The sequence below is a fragment of the Sander lucioperca genome, chromosome 7, assembly GCF_008315115.2.
Source record: "Sander lucioperca isolate FBNREF2018 chromosome 7, SLUC_FBN_1.2, whole genome shotgun sequence".
NCBI classification, from domain to species: domain Eukaryota; kingdom Metazoa; phylum Chordata; class Actinopteri; order Perciformes; family Percidae; genus Sander; species Sander lucioperca.
Window position 1 is genome coordinate 800786 of NC_050179.1, and position 24565 is coordinate 825350.

Here is a 24565-nt window from a genome sequence, read left to right on the forward strand (position 1 = left end):
TTGCATGAATTACCGGAAGACAAAGAGGTTTTATTGTCTGTCTGTGGCCAATTATCAGTCAAATCCATTTTTATCAAGATGTTCTCCTGAATGTCATTAGCATAGAAAAAAACAGCTTAGCCTGCAGACTTTGCACATAAAATCAAAATCAAATGTGAACCGCTCAGAGTGGTCTCACGGTGTGCCTTGCATCAGCAATAACTCCTCCGCCGGTGCACTCCTACGCTGTAAACATGCTGTTTGATTTATAGTGGGGTGAGCACATAGTGGAGAGTGACTAGTCACTGAATGCTAATGTGCCAAAGTTAAGCCTTGCATGTAAATGTCTTCCCCCTCTCGCCTTTGCCAACCCACTTCCCGCACAAGTCCTTTTTCTATCCTCGTTTTCTCTTTTGTGCCCGCTCTCCTGCTCTTGCTGTCGCTCTGACTTACTTCTCCTGCTCTCTCTCGGGAGACAACGCGCAGTTGACAAATTGTTGTTGGGCCTCTGTGATGCTTTCTACGTAGTAAAATAGTTTCAGTGGTTAAGCAAGGAAAAAGCAAGTGGCTCCAACGTTTTCCTTTGTTCTTCTTCTGCTTTGTTTTCCCCTCAGCTCCTATAGTGTTCAAAGCCAAATATTCACATGGTGCCTCAGTGTTGAAGTGGAGTCACACACCAGGATGTCAGACTGGCTTGATATGGGGGAGACACAGTCAACTCTCTGAACAGAACTGCACAGGCTGTAATTTGTCCATATAATGTGGTCTAGGGGATTATGTGCTATTATACATCAGAGGAAACCCACATCTTTTACACTGGTAATAATGTCATTACATGAATGAAAGAACAGAGACGAGTGTCATCAGAGACAAACAAGTGGGATAAAGCACATGACGCAGGAAATGTTCAAAAATCAGCTGTTTTTCTACTAAATACTTAATCACTTTCATGTGTCCTAGCTTTAATTCTGGGATTTAGTGCTGATCAAACATTACATGCTATAATACCAATTGAATGTGTTGTTCCGAGATCAAAGTAAAAAGCAGTGCCATATTCAACTAAATGGATGTGACATATGACATTGTGCTCAACTAGAACTGCTCTTAGCTATTGTGGACCATGATGACAGATCTCAGGCCCTGGTCAACTAACTTGTTCTCCTTCTTGCCTCCCTGGATCCACTGCTTCAGCAGGTATTCATAGTAGCTGTCTGCTCCGGCTCCCAGTGTGTAGATTCCTTGTTGGGTGAACTGTCCATTGTTTGTGTTGATAAAAATGGGCACGAGACCATCCAGCTTGCCACATTTACTTTCACTAAAATAACAGCGGAAGTATGACTTGGCAGGTAGCTTGTGAATTTCACCACGGGGTCAACAAAGTCTCATCTTTATCCACTATATAAATCATAATTTATTCATATTATTTTGTATTATTAATCTGAATCTGCAAAGTAACTAAAGCTATAAAATAAATAGTTAAGTAAAACGTACAATAGCCTACTTGAGAAAATGAAAATACTCAATTAAAAGCACCTTACAATTGAATCAAAGTAGCCTATGATAACGGTTACTTTCTACCGCTGATAAAATGTAATGATATTACGTGTAGCAAGACTAAACATTAATTCCCGACATGTTGTTATCTGTCAGTTGCTCGGTCACATTGCTATCGGCACTGACAGGACACAGATGTCCCTAGCCTACCGTCTCTGGTTCTGGCTCTGACCACGGGAACAGTGACGGGACAGCTCGCTTCAACGCAGCGTAAACAACTCCTGAAAATAATGTCCATGTCGCAAATGTATCTTTCTCTGTAGTCATTTCCACCACCGAATCCAGCAACAAGAAATAACACTCGCAGACTTTTTTTTTCTGTTAACGTTTGGCGGTGTTGGTGAATTCTTAAAAATGTCGGGTTAAAATGTGTTGTAACTCGCGTTACTGAGATTGTAACGGGTATAATATTACCGACATTTTATTAGTAATGCGTTATATTACTGCGTTACAGCAAAAAACGAATACATTATTGTAATTGCATTTCTTTTGTAACGAGTTATATGAAGGTAAATATGGTGCAAAAAGGGAGAGCTTGTAGAATACAATGTGAGAACTTGCAGAACAAAAAATCTGAACTTGTATGTTAAAATTTGCACTTGTAAAAATAAAATTTGCACTTGTAAAAAATATTCACACATGTGATCTGAATTTGAAGTCATACAAAGAAAAAAAACATGAGAGCTTGTAAAAAAAATCTGAACTTGTAAGTTGAAATTTGCGCTTGTAGAAAATGTTCACACACCTGTATTCTGAATGTGAAGTTACAGAAAAAATATTCACAAATGTGTAGATTGATATTTACATGAACACAATGACAGCTGCAAACTTATAATGCAACATTTACTTGTATACTTTTTTTTTTTTTACTCTGGTTCATTTTCCATCACAACCACAACTCAGTGATTACAACCTCTCGAATCTGTCACTGCAACTTCACATATGTGCTCTCTCGCATCACAAAGTGGCCAATCTGCGCACCTCGACTTTCACAACACTCTTGACGATACATTTGGTGCAGAACTAATTTGTACCTGTGGACTTAGGCTGTGGAGCTCTGAGCTAACAGAACGGGAAAAGCAGGGTTTCTATCGCCAGATGAGGGACAACTCTGTCTGGCTTATTTATGTAGCATGGAAACTTGGTGGAATAGCATGCTAGCGTTAGCTAACTAGCAGCCAGCCCGCTTCTAAATAAATACCTTTTAATTGTCTAAACATTTTTAACAGTCAAACTAAAACACTGGCGGTGAGCTCCACGGCCTGCAGCCGCAGACGGACTGTCATCAATGGGGATCGACCAGCGTAGTAACACTGCTTTTGCCAGAAAGCTTCGCTGCCGACCTCGACCTGCAGTCGGAGCTCCAGCGGGACACGGAGAGCCCCACATCCAGTAGCAGCGGCCCATCCCCCGGCCATTACCAGAGCTTGCTTTGCTGATGTTGTGCATCCCTGCTAAGAATTGCACCCGCTTGGGCAGAAACAATAATTTCTGCAGAATTCATTGCTGCCGAAAATTGCATCTAGGTAGCAAGGAAATGCTACTACAGAGTCTGATAAAACATTGATGTCTCTAAACCTTCTAAAATCCTAATCATTATTGATGAACATGACAAAGAGATTTACTATTGCCTAGTTTTTAAACAGTACTTTGCCTTATAAAATCATTATTTTCCCTAGTGGATGCAATTCTCGGCAGGGATGCGAAACTTGGCACCTGTTACCCACTGATGACGGTCCGTCTGCGGCTGCAGGCCGTGGAGCTCACCGCCAGTGTTTTAGTTTGACTGTTAAAAATGTTTAGACAATTAAAAGGTATTTATTTAGAAGCGGGCTGGCTGCTAGTTAGCTAACGCTAGCATGCTATTCCACCAAGTTTCCATGCTACATAAATAAGCCAGACAGAGTTGTCCCTCATCTGGCGATAGAAACCCTGCTTTTCCCGTTCTGTTAGCTCAGAGCTCCACAGCCTAAGTCCACAGGTACAAATTAGTTTTGCACCAAATGTATCGTCAAGAGTGTTGTGAAAGTCGAGGTGCGCAGATTCGCCACTTTGTGATGCGAGAGAGCACATATGTGAAGTTGCAGTGACAGATACGAGAGGTTGTAATCACTGAGTTGTGGTTGTGATGGAAAATGAACCAGAGTAAAAAAAAAAAAGTATACGAGTAAATGTTGCATTATAAGTTTGCAGCTGTCATTGTGTTCATGTAAATATCAATCTACACATTTGTGAATATTTTTTCTGTAACTTCACATTCAGAATACAGGTGTGTGAACATTTTCTACAAGTGCAAATTTCAACTTACAAGTTCAGATTTTTTTTACAAGCTCTCATGTTTTTTTTCTTTGTATGACTTCAAATTCAGATCACATGTGTGTGAATATTTTTTACAAGTGCAAATTTTATTTTTACAAGTGCAAATTACATTTTTACAAGTGCAAATTTTAACATACAAGTTCAGATTTTTTGTTCTGCAAGTTCTCACATTGTATTCTACAAGCTCTCCCTTTTTGCACCATATTTACCTTCATAGAGTTACTCCCATCACTGGCCGCATCTGACATTAACATGCATCTTGGGTGATCTGATCACAAGTGGACAGCTGTAAGTATGTGTCCACACCTGGCACACGTGTCTTCAGTGACCACTTGTGATCGGATTTCACTTCCCCGCTCTATATAAGAAATAAACATGTACATCATGTCCGTTTGCAAAGACCAAATGCGTTGTTGTTTTTCACCCGCAGGAGGCAGCAATGCACTTCCCGTGCCTAGTCTGCCGGAAATTAATAGAAGAAGAAATCACAACAATACAGACTGGGTATTTTCCTTGGCGTGTTCCAGGCAAACCAAATTGCCCAAGATGTTTGACGCACTCATAATACATGTCCGTAGCTTTATCGAAATTCTCCGACATCATGGACAAAGCCAGCTTACGCAATTTGACAAAGGCTATGCTAAAGCTGCCTACACACAGTCTTGTATAAAGTACTTGAAAGCAGTACTTGAGTAAAAGTACAAGTATCTTACCAGAAAATGACTTTGGTAGAAGTTAGAATATTTTAGAATATCACTTGAGAGTGCTCATATTATGTGCATTTTCAGGTTCATAATTGTATTTAGAGTTTATATCAGAATCAGGTTTACATAGTTTAATTTTCAAAAAAACACCATATTTTTTGTTGTACTACACATTGCTGCAGCTCCTCTTTTCACCCTGTGTGTTGAGCTCTCTGTTTTAGCTACAGAGTGAGGCATCTCACTTCTGTTCCATCTTTGTTGGAAGTCGCACATGCGCAGTACCTAGATCAGAAAAGTGACGAGCGTTCGTCACGGAAGTAAAGGCTGGACTACAATAGAGCTGTTTGGAGCAGTTTGTGAACAGTGTTTTCTGTTGGAGAGTCCCTTTTTCACTTTGTAAACCTATTACATGCACAAAAAAGATATAAAACACAATAAAAGAAAGGGAAAAAAGCTAAAAAGCATAATATGAGCACTTCAAGTATCAAAAGTAATTTTCTGATATTAAATGTACTTAATTATTAGAAGTAAAAGTAAAAAGAACTTTGATTATGAACTTTATGGCCAAAGGTGTGTAACGTTATCTTCAGCGCCGTTCATCACCGTTCACCACTGTCGTCGGGGTGGTCATCGTCTGTTACATTGGTGGCAGAGCATATACCAGGTGCTTCCATGACACTATCAGTCATTATGCTTCCTCCTCTTCTTTAGTTTTGGCCTATGTTTTTTTATTTATAATGCCGCTAGGCATTACGTCACCAAGTGGAATGGAGCATGCATTAACTTCAATCTAGGAGCAATAATTCACCAAACCTGCTTTTTTTTCCAGTGTAACAGATTTCTCAGATTTTGTAGTAACGAGTAAGTAAGATGTTAGGGAAAATGTAGTGGAGTAAAAGTCTACATTTTATTTAGGAAATGTAGTGGAGTAAAAGTAAAAGTTTCCGGAAATATAAATAACGAAGTAAAGTACAGATACGTGAAAATTCTACTTAAGTACAGTAACGAAGTATTTGTACGAAGTGTTGTAATGTTACGAAGTATTTGTACTTTGTTACATTACAACACTGCCTACACATGGTCTGCGTTAAAACCATGGGGTACTGTAGGGCGCAGAGCAGAGGCAAAGTGCAGCGCATTGCTTCTGGAATTGGTTGCGCTTTGAAAGGGCAGTGGCAATGAGGTCAAAGGTTTTTTTAGATTCTTTTTTTTTTTGGCATTTTAGGCCTTTATTTGATAGGAGAGCTTAGACATGAAATGGGAGAAAGAGAGGGGGAGTGACATGCAGCAAAGGGCTTCACCTTCATAACAAGATAGAACCAGGGCCTTTGCGTTCATTAAAGATGTCATCAATGTAAAACGACTACATCTTATCTGACAAGTCTGTTCCGTGGTGTGTTTTTGTAAAACAAGCTGAGGACAACAGCACATGGGCTGCAGTCGTGTTTGCCAGCGCACGCAATACCAGGCGAAGAGATGACAGATACTAAACAAAGGCTGAGCACAATACCACAACACCACAGGCAGCCTCTACATATTTTCCGTCAAATGTCATAAAAGTGGATTTAAATGTTGCATACAGAACACAGAAGAACGTCTGCGAGGCCCAACATACATGGACTTTGAGACTGTGAGACGATTTCATGTGATCGGCCAGCTACAAAATGAATACATGTTTTTTACTTTCTTTCAGAAAACTAAGAATGTGTTTTTCAACTCAGTCTCTTGCTTTTTTGGCATATCACAGAGCTCTAACTGAATGTTACAGCAGGCTATTTTCCACCATCATAATTTCTGTTTTTCAGTGAAAAAGAATGGGGTGCAGCAGATGTTGTTTGCCACTGATTGCTATTATTCCCACTGCCCAAAACAGTCAATCTTGAGCCAATGTTTAAAAATGAAAATCATCTTTGTATGTGCCCCTAGAGCAGATATTAGACGGTACTGTGGTGTACTTCCAGCATACTGATGTGATAAGTGCAGTAGCCCATTATTGTTAATCAGCTCTGAATCAGTGACATACAGTAACACTGTATAAGAGAGAGCGTATTTGAAAGTGCACAGTCCGTACACAGACTCCATCGCCGAAGCCTGGGAGATAATAAGCAGAGAAAAATGGCTCCAACTCCCATGTGAAATTACAGAGAATGCTCTGATACTGCAGCTCTGCAGCCTCATATATAAAAAAAGGAGATTGATGATTCCTCAACACGCATAATGATGTCTTTTGTCCTCGCTGTGCTTCGGGCGCCGAGATACTTCAAACTGTTTATATCGTCAACAAGGATTACACAGACCCTCTGCTCTGCAATTGCACCACACTCCCCTGTGATATAGGATACAGTGCCACTGAGGCTCTAATGAGCCCTTTAATCTGCACATCCTTTCAGCAGTACAGCCGGGCGCGGCAGACATGGGTGGGGACAGATGTGGAGGATGTTGGGGAAAATATTTTGACTGGTGATAAACAGTGGTTTGATAATGTTTGGACATTTTTCTGCAACATTTGAATTTCAGTTTATTTTTCTCCTGGACATCTGGAAGCGATTCAAGGAAGAAGTTGAACTTTTTTTTTTTGTACTGAGATTTTTTTATTTGTTCCTTTTAGTCAATTTGATGTTTTAATGTGTTTAATAAAGTGCGCAACTTGTACGTGCACACATCACCCTACAACTCTCTTTTAAAGGTTACATTCCATGCAAACAGTATGAACGTGACAACCTGAATGCACATAACGTGACATTTTGAGTCACCTAAGTGAATTGCCCACTGAGGTTACATTGGGGAATTTCCCTGCCACTCAGAAAGACCAAACCTCTTTGACTGTATGTCTGGTGGATTTTATTCTTACCATAAACCACGAGAAAGTTTCTGATTTAGCATCCAGCACATTATAGACACAAAGGCACTGATGGAAACACTGTTGCTATTGTTTTCAACAGATCGTTGTCAGCTCAAAACATCATCTGTTGATCAATGAAATGTAGTTGGGAGCTTCAGAGAGTTTGCAGCATCCCTTCTGTATCATTTGTACTTTGGAGGCTTTACTGTAGCAATGCACCTGCCCCTCAACACATTCACGTAAGAATGCAGAAGGACTTCTTTTATGACTTTTTATAATTCCCACATTTCTCCTTAATGCTGGAAGCCATGCAACCAGCCCCTATTTTATAGAGGAAACAGTTGACCTTAACATTGAATGTGAGTTATGGGATCCACTCCTATCCTCCTGTGTTATGATGATGCTTGTCTCTCACTAAACCCACACAGATGCACTGATAATGACTCACCGCGCCTTAAAAAGGCCTGTTGCTGTCAACAAATCATTTTTCATCACATCCCTCCTTAGATATTGCAGGGCTGGTTGATATGCTTTTGTCTGGATTCGATTCTTTCACGATACATGGGTGCCGATTCCATTTGTGTTGTGCGATTTTCATCTGTTGCGATTCTAGAAGTATTGCAATTCGATTTTCTTTTCATCCTTAAACAAAAACAAAAGTTGAATAATACAGACATTAGACATTTCTAAAAACCTTTTTTTTTTCTAAAAAGAATGCACATCACGTGTCAGTCAGTCAGTCTGACATTTATTTATTTTGTAAAGAAGTACATAACATGTATTTTCTGCATTTTCTGCTTTGGCTCTGCTGGAAACGTATATGATGTAGTCATCGTCGGCAGTACTAAACAGAAAATATTTAGGTGAATCATCGGTAAGAAAATAAAAAATATAGATTCTAGGGGAAGTAATAAAAACCGTCGCAAAAAAAAGCACGATACATAGGTGAATCAAATTTTTCCCCCACTCCTATTACATATTGTGTGAAAAATTAACTCCGAGGATGTCACCAGGGGTTTAACGAAAGACAGTATTGAGTTGCCTCCCTAGGGAGGTGTTCCAGGCCCGTCCAGCTGGGAAGAGGCCTCGGGGAAGATCCAGGACTATATGTAGGTGGAGAGATTATATCTCCACCCTGGCCTGGGAACACCTCGAGATCCCCAAGTAAGAGCTGGTTAATGGGGCTCGGGAAAGGGAAGGGAAGTTTGGGGTGCCATGCTGAAGCTGCTGCCCCCCAGATAAGCTTTTGTGCAAAAACGTAACTTTCGTTGCCGCATAACGCTCACTTTTTCTTGCCTAAATTTAAAGGGGTGATAGAATGCAAAACCGATTTTATCTTGTCATAGTTGAAAAATGACAGATTAGTGGGTAAATAGGACATACATAGAACCTCAAAATCCCATTGACACCTCTTTCCTCTGCAAATCTCACAATTTGAAACTGCCTCTGAAAATGGGCAAAGACTAGAGACTATTACATTACTAAATTCACTTCTGAGACTTTTTTTACGCGAGAATTCAACTATGTAAAGCTCAAATATGGGCCATTTTACCAAAATTGATGGCTAATTGCAAATTTGGTAAGACAGTGTCGGACTTCACAAGCTCCACATTCTGCCGGGAAAGGTGGCCGAGTTTGCTGCCTTCCCTGTAGGCCTCTCCCCCTTCGCAGACCCACTGAGCTGGAGGATGTCACACACGAGCTGCACTGTGTACTTTAGAAAGAAGAAAGTTTGGAAGTTTTTCAAGGATATTGAAAATGAACCATGGTCGTAAATGCATTGTTTCATACTGTACAACGGAATAGCCTACTGGCCCAGAGAAAAGTGTTTAGAACGAGTATATCGGACGAGAGGGAGTTGTGGATCTAACGCAGCGCCGCTGAGGACATGTTTGCAGGGGTTCACTCTCCGCTCCCCGTGCTTACTAGCTACGAGGTGAGATGTGATTCTTTGGTGGAGGTTTTTTATGTCCTAAGGCAGGGGTGGCCAACCAGTTCATCATAAAGAGCCACAAAAAAACCTGTACCATAGCAAAAAGCCACACAACACATGCACGTCCACACTACAACAGCGTCTTCCAGATCTGATGACAGTCATAATACATAGCAGTTTTCATAGTTTTTTTTTCTTACTTAGATTGACTCAGTGGGAAATCTGACAGTCTTTGTTATCCACAATCCTTTTCAGGTCTTGCTAGAACTCGGTTGTGCCACTCGAAGCGACTCTTTCACTCGTTTGTCACTAAAAGGGCTTTCAAACAATCTGATTCAGCAGTGAAAGGGTTAATGAGGAAGGTGATCTGTGGCAGCTTTTTTTTCCTCGGGTTGCAGAATTTGTCCTCAAAACTCTGCTGCATTATTTTTTATTTTAAAATAATTGGCAAATGTATTGGCAAGTGCATTCCATTTTTTTTGTACTTATCTGAAATGTTTCAAAAAGTTAAAAAAAGAATAAAAATAAATCCACCAATAACACAGCCCCCAGCCACACAGTAAGAGCCTCAAAGGAGCAGGCAAAGAGCCGCATACGGCTCAAGAGCCACAGGTTCGCCACCCCTGTCCTAAGGGTAACGTTACAACAACACTAGTTGTAATGAAAGTGTCAAAACTGCGTTTTGTATTGGCTGTTTTAGCCGCTGCGGCTCACGCCCGGGCATGTCTGGGCATGTAAAGCGTGTTTTACAGTAACCGCAGCCCGCGTGGCGCATCCAACTGTGACGTCATGAGATCGCCGTGACCATTTTATACCCGCGCTGGTGGTCGCAACACTAGTTGCAGTCTTCTCCTGAACAGCGGTGGCGCTAATGAGCAAATACTACCGACGTTGCTCTTTCTACGGACTAGAAGAAGAAGAAAAAGGTAAACAATGGCAGAACTGGCGAGAAGGGTCCAGCTGCGGCCTGCGGCTTGCGGCCGCTCACGCCACGCCCCCGTCCGCTCACGCCACGCCCCCCCATCCGCTCACGACACGCCCCCGTCCGCTCACGACACGCCACTAACTCTGTGTGTGTGTGTGTGTGTGTGTGTGTGTGTGTGTGTGTGTGTGTGTGTGTGTGTGTGTGTGTGTGTGTGTGTGTGTGTGTGTGTGTGTGTGTTTGAGTGAGGTACTTCAGATGATGATAGTTTTTATTAAATGAAATATGACAGAGTTTCAGAAACACTACAAAGTGACATAGTCACTTTAATGTAATTTCAGTTATTGAGAATTGGCTACATTCAAAAGTTAAAGCGTCTTTTACTAACATTGTGTTGTATATATCATTTCTTCCTCTTCTCTTCAGTCTGTTCTGCCAGAGCACAATGATCCTCAGTTGGTACCGACCTGTGATTCACAGTACAAGTGTCCCCTTTGTGAAAAGAAGGGAGACTTGTGTAAGCTGGTCCCTCATTTACAGGGCCACAAGCGAAACACAGTTAAACATGCAGGTATTTTTTTTTTAAAAACATACAATGTGATATTAAATATCTCATGTTTTATTGAAATAACTGACTGCAAATTTTGGTATCGCCTCATGACTGTGGTGAACAGTGAATGAAATGTAAGACCTACACATTAAAGTACAGCAAAATGCAGTGTCACAATAGTAGTTGTAAAGTTAATAAATGTATTCAAATTGAATAAAAGCAACACAGAGTAATATAATAATAGTAAAAATAATAATGCGGTCTGGCATATCTGGCTTCATTATTATTGCTACATGACATTTCACAACATCATTACTGCATTGTCAGATGTATTTTAAACATCAGAAGAAACAGAACTGATTACTTTGTATGTACCACCCTGACACATGCTCCCCAGGACATTTACTTTGTCATTGAACTTTTAACAAATAGCTCTGAGCATCTGAAAAAGGAAAATTAGATTTATGTAACAAATAAATAATACAATTACTATTCTTTTTATGTAACAAAGGGGTGTGAAAAAATAATTTAATATGTACTTGCTGCATTTATTTACTCTCTTTTTCTCTTTTAGTGCTTCAATCTAGAGAGAGCCTTCTACTCAAATGTACTCTATTGCGACCAGCCCAGGAAAAGGAGAACACACACAGACAGTAGTTGCATTACCAGGACCTACCCATGCAACAAACACAGCTGCTGTCACCCACCTTTTTGTGTCCTCCAATAAGCTGGGACTTTGCTGTGACCCTAGAGACACCCTGAGCTATGTGTGAACCAAACGTTGTGTCAGTCCATCCAGTAGATTTTTAAATATTTGGATAAGTGAAAACTTTAAGAGAGACGGGAATGCCTGAGAGAAGAACAGGTTCATCTTCTCAGACCAGAGGTCAACCCGAAGAGAGATGGTGAAAAAGATTGTTCATTGATCACCAGGGTACCAAAAACTCTAAAATACTTACATAAGATTGTTTGGAACACAACAATTACTCTCACAAAATAAGGAGGGTTTGATGGAGAACAGATGAATAAGATGAAGAAAAACTACAAGAAGGCAAATCCCTACCCAGCCCCATTCATGTCAATCTAACATGTCCTCTCATATATTTACATCCACATCTTCATGGTTGACTCAGTGTTCAGCACTTTTACTGCAGGAATGTTCTGGTTTCAAACCAGCGGGGGTCTTTCTGTGTTCAGCAGCATGTGTTTGCATGTGGTTGTGTTTACTTACAGTACAGTCACGATCTCTCCCATGTCCGTGTGGGTTTCCTTCCTTCCTCCCACAGTCCAGACATGTTAAACAGGTGAAACATTGAATCTAAACAGTCTGTAGCTGTGAAGCCTATCCGGCTTCACTTCTCTTCTCCTAAATAGTGTTATAGCTCATTAGTATATAAGTCAAAACGTTATCACAATATAATTATATTATGTTTATTACTGTGATTTCACCAGTGCATAATCATCAGAATCAGAGGATTCGGTCCTTCCCCTTCATTTATTTATTATCCTAGTTGTGCACAACATATTATCATGTGCAAAACAAGAATAGACCAGTACAGGTACGGATTTACCTACAGTATGTACCTTTGGAGCCTAATAATTACAGTAAACTAACCAATTATTATCATCTCCAGGAGCCTGGTTGACTGAAACGTTTTTACAGCAGAATGAGAATAAACCCAAAGTTATATTATTTAGTCCAAAGCATAAAACCTATCTGCTTTATTTTGTCTTGTCAAGTAGTTTTAATCAGGCAGTCCTGCCTTATTTCCTGACTCTTAACAATTTTCTGTGTTTGACCTATAGTTAACAGGCTCTGTCTATTGACTCTCTATTGATTGATATTCTTTCTAACTTCACCTTAAAAAAACACTCTTACTTGTTGGCTTTTAACTGTGCCAAACATGTTCTTCTAAGCCTTACTGTAAGTAATCTGCTGTTTGTGACATACATACCATATGTTTTGATTTTGTTTTTGAATAAAATGTTATTAGCAACAAATTATCTCATTCAAGTCAATTTTATTTATAGTATAAAATAACAAGAGTTATCTCAAGACACTTTACAGATAGAGTCGGTCTAGACCACATTCTATAATTTACAAAGACCAACAATTCCAGTAATTCCCCCAAGAGCAAGCATTTAGTGTGACAGTAGCGAGGAAAAACTCCCTTAACTAAGGCATTGTCCCCTGTTTCTTTCCCATTGCCAAATAATCCTGTTATTTCCTTCCTCCTGTCACCAATATCTTCTTCTTCCTCCACTTCTGACCCCACATCTTTAAAACAAAGTCAAATGCATACATTTCCAAGCATCTATGCAGTGGTGAGAGGGATTGAAATTATACTACGGATATAGATTTTTTTTTAAATACATATTTGAAGTTTTGTTGTTTGTATTATAAATTAGCAAATAAAAAAAAACTGATCCAATACAACATGAACTGATGATTGTTGTTTGCAGTTCAATGTATTATGTATTAGCAAATAAAAAAAAACGAATCCAATACAATATGAACTGACATTCTATAGTTCCACCCCAAACTGGCTTTTATTTTGAAGGCGAAGAAAATAAGGGGCGTGACGTGAGCGGGGGGCGTGGCGTGAGCGGGGGCGTGGCGTGAGCGGACACAAGCCGCAGCTGGACCATATTGGAACTGGCTGCAGCATTGCCGTCAATGCTTCTGTCGGTACACGATTCGTTCTGCCTGCACGATCCGTTCTGCACATGCGCAAAATGTTCGCGCATGCGCGGTTGTACGAGGATTTACGACACTGCACGATCTGTTCCACGCTTCCGGTCGACAGCCAAGCTAACGTTAGTTTAGCTAACAGCTAATTTGGATAACCGCTAGCTGATTGTAGCAGTCTGCCGTTAGCCTCCACAGGCAAGCTAACGTTAGTTTAGCTAACGGCTCATTCGGCTAACCGCTAGCTGATTGTAGCGGTCTGCCGTTAGCCTCCACAGGCAAGCTAACGTTAGTTTAGCTAACGGCTCATTCGGCTAACCGCTAGCTGATTGTAGCGGTCTGCCGTTAGCCTCCACAGGCAAGCTAACGTTAGTTTAGCTAACAGCTAATTCGGCTAACTGCTAGCTGAGACAGCATGTAATAACTTTAAAAGACCCTCAAAATAAAACTTGAAAATAAACGTTGACATATATAACAAACACCTAACATATATAACAGCTGTTACGTCAGTTCTACTTTACTTGTGGTCATTTAAAATCCAATCACTCAATACTTGTCTGTATTGTTATTACTGTGAAGTCTTAATTTAGCTGTAGCCTGCTTTTCCCATTAAGTTTGAGTTAACGTTATTTTAGACTGAATCTAGCTGTCAGCTAGCGGTTAGCCGAATTAGCTGTTAGCTAAACTAACGTTAGCTTCCCGGTGGAGGCTAGCCATAGGCTAGCGTGGAACAGATCGTGCAGGTCGTATCCTCGGTAAAACAGTATTATCTTGTGCATGTGCAGAACGGATCGTACCGACAGCTTCGATTTGATTGGATGAGCTACTTCGTCGGATCAAGACTTTCATTCACCATAAAAGAACTCATCTTAACCCAGTAAGTTTACAAGAGAGACTAGCAGTCACTGTGAGAGCCCTGGCATCCGGTTGGCTGCGACCCGTTCGGCCTCCCGTTTCCGCTTTGTCGCGCGCTACTGAAAAAAAAAGAGCCGTGCACGACAGCTCGGCGCGCGCTATAAATCAGATGCGCCGGCAGGATATGACATCATTTTGACGTCACGATGGCGCGCACCAGCTTGGATGTGTTCAGTATATAACACCTATAACAGACAGTGTGTCTGTTTTTGTGTGCGCGCAGATGTGTGTGTGTGTGTGTGTGTGTGTGTGTGTGTGTGTGTGTGTTTGTAAAATATGAGACCTGCTGTATCGTCTCCAATGTTTGTGTATGTGGTTCCTCAACCCAGTCAGCGCGCAGCTCATCTGAATATTCATGAGCATACCTTATTTGGAAGAAAAGCTGTCGTTCCAAATAGAGCCATTACACAGGGATGCATAAGGGCTAAAAAAAATAGCACCTGGGACATTTTCAGCCCAACCAATGTTACATACCCTATTAGGAGACCTTAAGGAACAGTGTGAAATACCCTATATAATCATTCTATCACCCCTTTAAATGTAATCTCTGCCGGAATGACCGGCAGCTCGTTGTGTCACTTATTCTCGGGTAACTGAACCACCAACTACCGCTGACCTGACGGAGCACCATGCGGGAGCACTATAGCTGGCGGCACGAAGCTCTGTACCGGCTTAAACAGCTAACAACTGCCACTCTGTAGCACGGAGCTCGGTAGCTGATGTCACGTGACCAGTCAGAGGTCTCCTATTTTTCGTATAATATCTTTTTTTAGTGTGCATAACTTTTCCTACGATATCATACAAACCCGTTCATGAGAATGTGTTGAATCATCACTATAGAGTCCACAAGTCTGGAAGTGGGACAGGCAGGAAACACATATACAAGTACATGTGTCTATATACTTTTGGCCATGTTGTGTAACGTTCTGTTAGTAGGGCTTCATGTTGGTGCTTCAACCCTGTGCTCCTCCCTGGCCTTTTTTTTCCTCCTCTCATCACTGCTAATTCCAGTTACTTTACTCTACTACTCCAGCTCTCTGTTAGCTGTGGTTGCTGTCCAAGGCTTGCCACTCACAGTCTGTAAGTGTGTGTGTGTGTGTGTGTGTGTGTGTGTGTGTGTGTGTGTGTGTCTGAGCTTCATGCTTTAAAGTGTGGTCATTTTCACTCTCAGCATGCAATCACGCCACGAGAGCCAAACACAAAGAAGTCATTCTAGCTGAGTTCACCTTATTTACTGGAACGAAGAGGGGTAATGAACTTTTGTACAGTGAAATGAAAAGCATGCTATTTTGGAAATCAGGACACTCGGCCTTGCCTTAGGCTGTGTCAATATTCTGCTCTGCGTGCCTTAAATTAACTAACCCAACCGCAATGTTTTGGACTATGACCTGTTGCTTTGAAACCATAATGAATGTTAAAGTCCTGCCATGTACTAGTATGACACGGAAACTTTTTATGCCTTTGGAGCAGGTAACAAATGTGCTTAAGATGTTGAAGAAAAGCTTTGGCAGCCAATGGGACTAATTTTCCACTCTATTTGTACAATAAGTTCTCCACTTTCCACTTCCCATTAAGTCTCTTATTTTGTGTTCCAACTAAAATTGTGCATCATAAAAAGTGCATGTCTTCCAATATTCAGATTTTCTGTATTTGGACACAGTGATGGAGTTTGTTTACTACTGCCAGACGGACAAGGACAGTTTTATAGTCATTGTATGTCTGTATGCTTTGCGTGAGCATCAGAGAGTGGGAGAGCGCACATCATTACAATCAACAGGATGTGACAATGCAATGCCCCAAATGGCCCTCATTCTCTCTCTCTCTCTCTCTCTCTCTCTCTCTCTCACTCTCTCGGCTTTAAACCAACATGCGAACATCTTGAAGCGCTTAATCTCATCAAGGCTTCTTTTTCTTTCTCTTCATGCAACCGCTCTCCTTAAGAAGTGGCGGGCCGGCTGGACTGAACACACTCCACCCACATGCGGCATCCCAGAAAGTGTGGACCGAGGCCTGTGAGAAACCAATTAGCCTCTGGCTAAATCCTTTTGATGACAGGGACCAGGGGTTTGTCCACACGGTAGTAACAGAGCCGAAATGTTCTTAAAGCTAGAAAAACAGCACCTTCTGCAGGACAGATTGAGGGATGAAAAAGGAAAGCGAGACTGAATACAGGTGTACTGTTTCGGACAGATTAATTAGGACTGCAGAGAAGAAGTGCTCCGATGTGACACAGTAAAATTCACACCCAAAAAGTGAAGTGAGGCTGTAAAATATGGAGGATTTATTCCTCACTGGATACATAATTACTGCCAAAAGTTTTTCTTTTCCTGCTCCCAGTGTCCCAGAGAAGAGCTTAGGGACCGACAGAGCAGAGTAGTCCCAGGCAGAGCAAACCTGGAGACAGACTCGTCGCAGTGTGGAAGCAACAGCCCTAAGGTCACAGATCTCTCTCCCATCCCACACACTCACATTACAAAGCCACTGTTCAGCCATAAATCTCCACCATCCCGCCATCTGGAGCCCATCTTCACACTCTGACACACAAACCCCTCTCACAGGCATTGACCTCACTCACACAAGCCCAAGCATGATATCACTCGGGCTTATCTCATTGTACAAACATAGGCTCATCATTGCACACACATGAGCTTTCCACATTATAAAATACAAGTACAATGCACACATGCATTGCACACCCACTACAGACAGTAGTGCTGCTCGATTATGGAAAAAATCATAATCACGATTATTTTGGTCAATATTGAAATCACGAACACAATTACTCATTGACTTTGGAAAGATGTTGCAATTATTGAACTTAAAAAACAGTGAAAAAGTTGAAGCTTTAGTGGGTAACTGTTTATATTAATGAACATCCGTTACATTCAAGCCATTGCCAAATGAGTTGCTACAAACCTAATTAAGACTATCAGCTCCACACAACTCTCTCTGTAACTGGTGTCGTCCAGCAACTTTCATGCGCAGAAACTCAAGTGAAGATAATTACCTCTTCTGAAGAGTCCATCCATGTTTTGTTTTTTTAAATCCTCAGTGTCCTCCTTGGCTACTAGCAACTGCGTGGAGGAGGGGTGGGGATGGTGCGTGATCACGGAAGGCTTGTATCATGTGGACATGCCGACAGTTTTGTTGTCATTACTTAGAATTCCTCATGGGCAGTGGTGTAGTCTATGTGATACGCAGGTATACGCCATCACTATAGACTATAGGAGAAAGCCAACTCAAACTGCACTCTTTCAGTGTTTTCGTAAACCTGCCCCTGAAGCTACTGCTGCTTCGAGTGACACTGCAGCAGACGGTTACGTTACAGAAACTACAGAAAATGAGTCAGATGAGGCGGATGCTATACATGGTAACGTTACAAAATGTGCATGGGGTGTCCCTATGGGACGCGCTGCTCTGGGATGGGCGAATATGAAGCTGGAAGGGGAAAAATCACATTATACTCACTACAAAAAAACTAGACTACACCACTGCTCATGGGGGAGACAATAACTACACACTATAGCTTTAAACAAATCAGCAGTGAAAACCCCTTGAACTGTAATATTTCCCTTAATACCTTTCCCATTCGAAAAAAAAAAAAAATTCATTCAAAACACAAGACCAAATAAAAGTGTATGTAACGTGCAAAATAATCTTTTTTTTTGGGGGGGGGGGGTAATTCTGTTTTTGTGATTATTGGGAGCTGAAATCGTAATCGTGATTAGAATTTGGATTAACTGCTCAGCCCTAATAGACAGTGAACCAGAGAGAAGGGGTCATGCAGCAAACAGTGAGATGATTTAGGATTGGAAAATTCTGCAAAGCCGAGCATCACATTTCCACACTTCAAAGAAGTTTTGAAGAGTTTGACTCCGTAAGCCCAGTTCGACACTGGCTGTTTGGTTTGAGTAACTTACAGCTTGGTGTGCGTCAGGCAGGTATTTGCTTTCCTCAGTTTCAAAGTCTCCTGACAGTGAGCTACATTTCACTTTGACGGTTCGCAGTTCCATGTTTCATATTGTCAAGAAAAGCAAACAGGTGCAGGTGCTGGTGGTGCACCAAGACAGAAACACATGAAAACATGCTAGACTGTTGCTCAAAAATAAAGGCTCTGAACTATCATATACATTAAACAACTTTCCAAGGCGGCAGCTTTTGGCAAGCAGAGCTGTTAACACATGGACATTAGGTGCCCACAGTGTATCACAAATGGATGTTCCGATGCTGGAGCTGGCATCGGAAAGCTGCTTCATGATTTTTGCAGTGCTTGGAGATGGAAAAAAAAAAACATTCCAAGTTCACTTTCACCTGGCCTCTTCGGTCTAACATATCTAATAAAGGAGTAAACATAAATGGTCTCCACAGTGAAACTGAGAAACTTTGTGCTTCTACAAAGTCAAGTGAAGTTAAGCTTATTTGTTTATATAATTATGATGGTTCTTTATAAAACAACACATTTTGACCAAACTGTTTTAATGGAGGATAAAGTGTAAAATGATATGGTGGAAAATATATAGGAATCAAAGGAATCATAAACTGCAATAGCCTTCATTATGTAACTTTGTCAATATAAAGAAATAATGCAAGTCATTGAGCCCATTTTGAGCATGTTATAACAGCTTAATGTTTAATGGTAAACCACACCCAAAAAATGAAAGAAATCCAAACTAATTAAAACTGTTAACACATAGTCACGGACAAAGTTCTTCAATGACAAAATGTCAATGCTGTTCATTAAAAGCAAGCAACAGCTCATGTGACACATTTGATAGAGAGGTGCCCATTTTCTCTTGTATGTATACAGTATAATTATTATTAGAGAGCGATTGATCAATGAGACCCAAGGGATGATGACTAAACACTGATGTAAATTGATTTAAATGATATGCTAATGCCATACACTAATGCCTCCTGAAGTGAGCTGACCTGTCTGATCTGCCTTTGGAACAAAACCATCAGGATTCAGCACTTCAGGTACGGGGTTTTATCTCACAGACAGAACACACCGTGACATTCACAGGACATTCAAAAATAAATATCTTCTCTGCAGTAATTAAGCCTTTACAATGTCCTGTAATTACTGTAAATGTTAGGCTGACTGTGCGGTGTGTGTGTGTGTGTGTGTGTGTGTGTGTGTGTGTGTGTGCATTTGTGTGCATGCCTGCGAGAAACTAGACCACATAGATACAGATATCCTCTGATTCTTAAACATTTTTTTAATTCTTCTGATTTTTGGGATCCCTCACCAATTTCAAGTATTGCATTGTGTTGTCCGTTTTTCAATGCATTGCTCAAGCAGAACATTTACACGTCATTTCAGTGTTCATGTAGTGGCAGCATGTGTGTGTGTGTGTGTGTGTGTGTGTGTGTGTGTGTGTGTGTGTGTGTGTGTGTGTGTGTGTGTGTGTGTGTGTGTGTGTGTGTGTGTGTGTGTGTGTGCGTGCGTGTGTACATGGACGGATCCAACTGGCTTGCTGGCAATGCTGGAAAAATCTCGGCTACTCAACTCTGTTATACACCTTCAAGCCAGTTTAACAAATATATGGTCCTGTTTTTTTTTTTAATAGAAAAACAGTTGAATCCAGTCTTACCAGAGGTGCAACTACCCAGTGTCAGAGGGGTATGCAGCAACAATTTTGGTGCCCCCCCCCCCAAAAAAAAAGTAAAATAAATAAATATTATTTTAAAGTATATCAGCTACTGTAGGCCTAGCATATTAATTATAAATAATGACATGGTATATATATATATATATTTGTGTGGTCTAACTAATAGAACTCCTACCTGATATCATCACTGGTCTCATCTGTACTTGATGCCATCGCCGACCTCATGTCTGTCTCATTCACTCCTTTCTCCACTAAGACATATCGTCAAACAAACATTATGTAATAGATTTTCCACATTAGTTTTTCTATATTAATAATATTAAAAAATGAATCTGTTGGTATCAAGTGGCTCCCCCTACACTTCCACCTAATGTTAGATCTACCTGTTGCCTTCCCCTGTCTTTCCTGATCCACCATCCTCACACCTGAAAGAAATTAACTAACTGTTAAATATAGCAGCCCAAATTCAATTCTTAAATCAGCCTAGTGATGGCATCAGATAAGACAACTATTATGCAGTAAGGTTGTGCTGCTGTTGAAAATACATTCACATTTTGGATTTTAAAAAGTACAAATATGGAGAGCCCCTTAGCACAGACCTTTAAAGAGAGAGAGAGATGTGACCCTGTAATTACAGCTTCCATGTCACCCAACATATGTAACTATAGCCTGTATGTCTGACAGCACAGCTAACATGAACAGCTAATGGTAAAACAAAATATATTAATGATTCCATGGTAAACCAGAGTTATTGCATAAGTTATGTTTTCCAGCTTCTTGTCATTTATTGTGCATGCTACCTTATATTTACCAGTTGTTATGTTACATTAATACAATTGAGATAAGTCATGCATGGGATTGGTACCATAGGGTTTAACCAAAATCTAAATGTAGCTATCAGCAACATTGGTTTGCATTAAGCTAGCCGTGAACCCCACTTTAGCTGCTAGTGTTAGCAAACACTAGCTAGTCGGAGAACAGTCTGTTAACATGAATATTTGCAAGCCTCCAAGTTTGGTAGTAAATCTATGCATGATTCCATTGTAAACCAGAGTTATTGCATTAGTTATTTTTATTTTATTTTACCATCGCTTTGGTGCCCCCAACGTGCGGCGTATATAGCGCATACCCACTTTTTGCGCCCGCCGCTGGGTCTTACAACATTTCCCTAAAGGTACACATGTATATACAATACAGAAGAAAAAAAAGAATTTTGGCTGCACATCATTCATTCGTTTTTTTTACAGACTTAACAGTAGTGGAATGCAACTGAGTGCATTTACTCAAGTACTGTACTTAAGTACAAATGTATGTATGTATGTATGGTACTTGTACTTTATTTGAGTCTTTTCTTTTCATGCCAATTTCTACTTCTACTCCACTACATTTTAGAGATAAATATTTTACATTTTACTCCACTACATTCTTACAGCTTTAGTTACTAGTTTTGCATTGAGTACTTTTACTTTTAATACTTTAAGTAAAGCTGCACTTGAAGTACTGGTATTGAAGTATTGGTATTGTAACATCTATCTAGAGAGAAGCTATGCACAATGAAAATCATTAACAGCTCTGTTGTCATTATTTGTAATTAAAAAAAAAACATTCACACAATATTCAAGCCTCAAGGAGATTAGATCAACATCACTCTACATTTTCATTCAGAGTAACCCACTGTTCAGCCAAGACCCCAATCTCGAAGAAGAGGAATATTTGACATGCAAACAATGCAGCAGACTGAGCAGGGACTTTAAATCAGAGGCCTTGTGGGAGCCATCAGCTCTCTGTGACATTGCATCATGTCCATAACTCAGCCCTCATACTCCCACACAACAATAGACAGAGAGCATGAGATATGGTATGTACTTGAATACACAAGAGGAAGTTCAGCTTTTCTCCCAGGTTTGGAAACACCAAGGCCCCAGGTGTGAGTGTTTAAGAAGCAATCACATGACAAAGTGAATTCCCTCTGTGTCACAGGCACAGTCATCTAGTGGCATCCAGAGCAGAAAGCTTTAAACCCTAATGGGCCACTTGTAAAGTCTGCTGTTCTCCTGTGATTGGGACTATAGTCAAGAAAAGCGTATTATGTATGCAGAAAACTGGCAGGTGGCTTTTTAGACATGTCCCAACCATAAACCATCAGTGTATCTCTCCAATATGAATATTTAGCCTTATTGGGTTATAAAGGGTCGAAACAGCAATTCATGAATCATGATTCAACCTAAATATCTAACATGAAAAAAAAAAACGTTTAAAGTTTCAGCTGTGGAGTCAATTGGTTGCAGCTTAGCCATCTTTAATGCATTCCACACAATACAATCCATTAGCCATAAAAATAAAGCATCATATTAAGAGACATCTGACCTGTCCTGCAAAAATACAGTTTGGTCTGAATGTACTGTACCTAAATGAGAAACAATAAAGGCTATGATGGTTTTGTTTTGATCCACATGAAAGTGATTTAAAGGGCCATAACTGTGAGCAACATTATACTGATAATAGTGTTTTGAAGTCTGTCACCCCTTCATTTTATCAAGGTATCGATCCACACTGACGCTGAGACACGTATTTTTAACGCTATGAGTGTATTTCTTCCCCTCTGGTGCGCTTAGTGATGCGTAATCTCCACAGATGGCTGTTTAAATCACACAACTCTCCTGCTGTTTATATGTTGTCAATGTATTAACAGAGTCTTTAACGATCCCAGTGTGACTATGAGTTTGCTGGTTTCACTGTAGACATAAATAAAAAATCACTGAATCATAAAAACAAACCAATGTTTTCTCCCTGTAAAATCCTCATGCAGCCTATTTGAAAACTATTTTTGTCCAGTACATTTCTAACAGCAGTCAGCCTTGTGAAGAGCTCAATGCACTGCAAATTAAGAAAACACAACAAAAGCAAATGATGAAACATCTTCACCAATTTCACAACACCTGCAACATTTAGAAAACATCTTCAGCAACTTGACGACACGGAAACATTAATAAAGTGATGCAGACAGCTGGGACACGCTTGTTGTTGCCATGGTTTGTGGCTTATGAAGTTATTAAAATCTGCAACCGTCATTGTGATCACATGACTTAGATATTATAATAATAAGCAATAGGCTAATGCTAGGATAACAGCAGATGTTTGCAATAATATCGGAATCATGCCATCACAATGTTAGACTAACAGGGCACATGGAGTGAGCAGACACAGCCAAGGCATGCCTAGTCTCGCATTGCCAGACCTACCTCCACAGCTCTGCGGAGGAGGGTCTGGCTAGTCCACACAGCATTCCGGGATGGGAGAAAAAACATCTCTGGTTTATTGGCATTTCTTTAACCAATCACAATCATCATGGACAGCGCTTAGCGCAGGACAGAGCCACTGTGCCGCCGCAAAATAGCCTCGGGAAGGAACGTGTATGTTCCAAAGTTGTTTTAGTCGTGCAACAGAAAACTCAGATTGGACAGGTAGTCTAGCTAGCTTTCTCAATTTACCCTGCAGAGATCTGAGGAGCAGATAACCATAGTCCACATAAATCCACCGGAGTTTAGAATGCCAACACAAACAAAGCAGAAGGTAACGGTCATCCGGCCAAAAAGTAACGGAGCAATCCCGGAAGTGGAATTTCGTGGACATAGATTAAGGCATGCCCTATCTCACAATGTTAATGCAGTGTTTATTTTCCCATTCATCACATGAATGCAGCAAAAAAACACCCTATTTCGCAATGTTAACGAAAATGAAAAATAATCTGCCCCGTGATTTGGATCCGCTCTGAAATGTAATGGGTTTTTCCTTGGCCCATGCTACATCCTTCCAGCAAATTCATGGAAATCAGGCCAGTAGTTTTTCTCTAATCCTATTGACACACATATCAACAAACCAACAAACAAATGAACACATGGACAAACCAAACAGAAACTTACATTTTAGGTCATTTTCCAAGACCACAATAGCCGACTTCAATAACTTGTTAATCTACAAACGGTAAAAACAAGCTCTGCATGTCCCAGCCGTGTGTGTCACTTTTTACCTAAGGGGTAGGCCTACATGAGTGCTTTAACCAAATTGAATGCTAATTCATCCAATAATCCAATAGATGCCAAGACATTTCCCTCAAAACCACAAATGTGAAGTTCATGGTGGTGCTAGATGTAAAGTCAGGGCATCAACGAAGTCATCAGGATACATTGTCTTGGAACCATTAAGGACTGCACCAAGTTTAGTGCCAATCCATCAACTAAACATTGAGATATTTGACTGGCTAGGTGACACCAATGGTCATCAAAAAGGGAAACAAGTCTAAAATTGCAGCAGATACTCATAAATTCTTTCACCAGCAACACAGTTTATAGGCACCTTGAGGAATAAAGAATTGAAATGCGCACATGCAAAGATAAAGAATGACTACCAGTGATAAATCTGTCCTATCTGCTGAACTGAAATGAATCTGACAATAACACGTTGATGTTAATTGGGTACATTAAATAACTCTGAAAAATAAGTAACTGTTCCTTTCCCTGGGCTACAATATCTCAGAACCGTTGAT

The 24565-nt window shown here is 40.5% G+C and overlaps 1 long non-coding RNA gene across 1 annotated transcript; it reads left to right on the top strand.

Annotated features, from left to right (window-relative positions):
* Positions 1-10663: 10663 nt before the first annotated feature.
* On the top strand, positions 10664-11838 carry LOC118495455. Its single transcript, XR_004897885.1, has 2 exons — positions 10664-10824; positions 11378-11838. It is a non-coding gene; the product is annotated as an uncharacterized LOC118495455 (long non-coding RNA).
* Positions 11839-24565: the final 12727 nt, after the last annotated feature.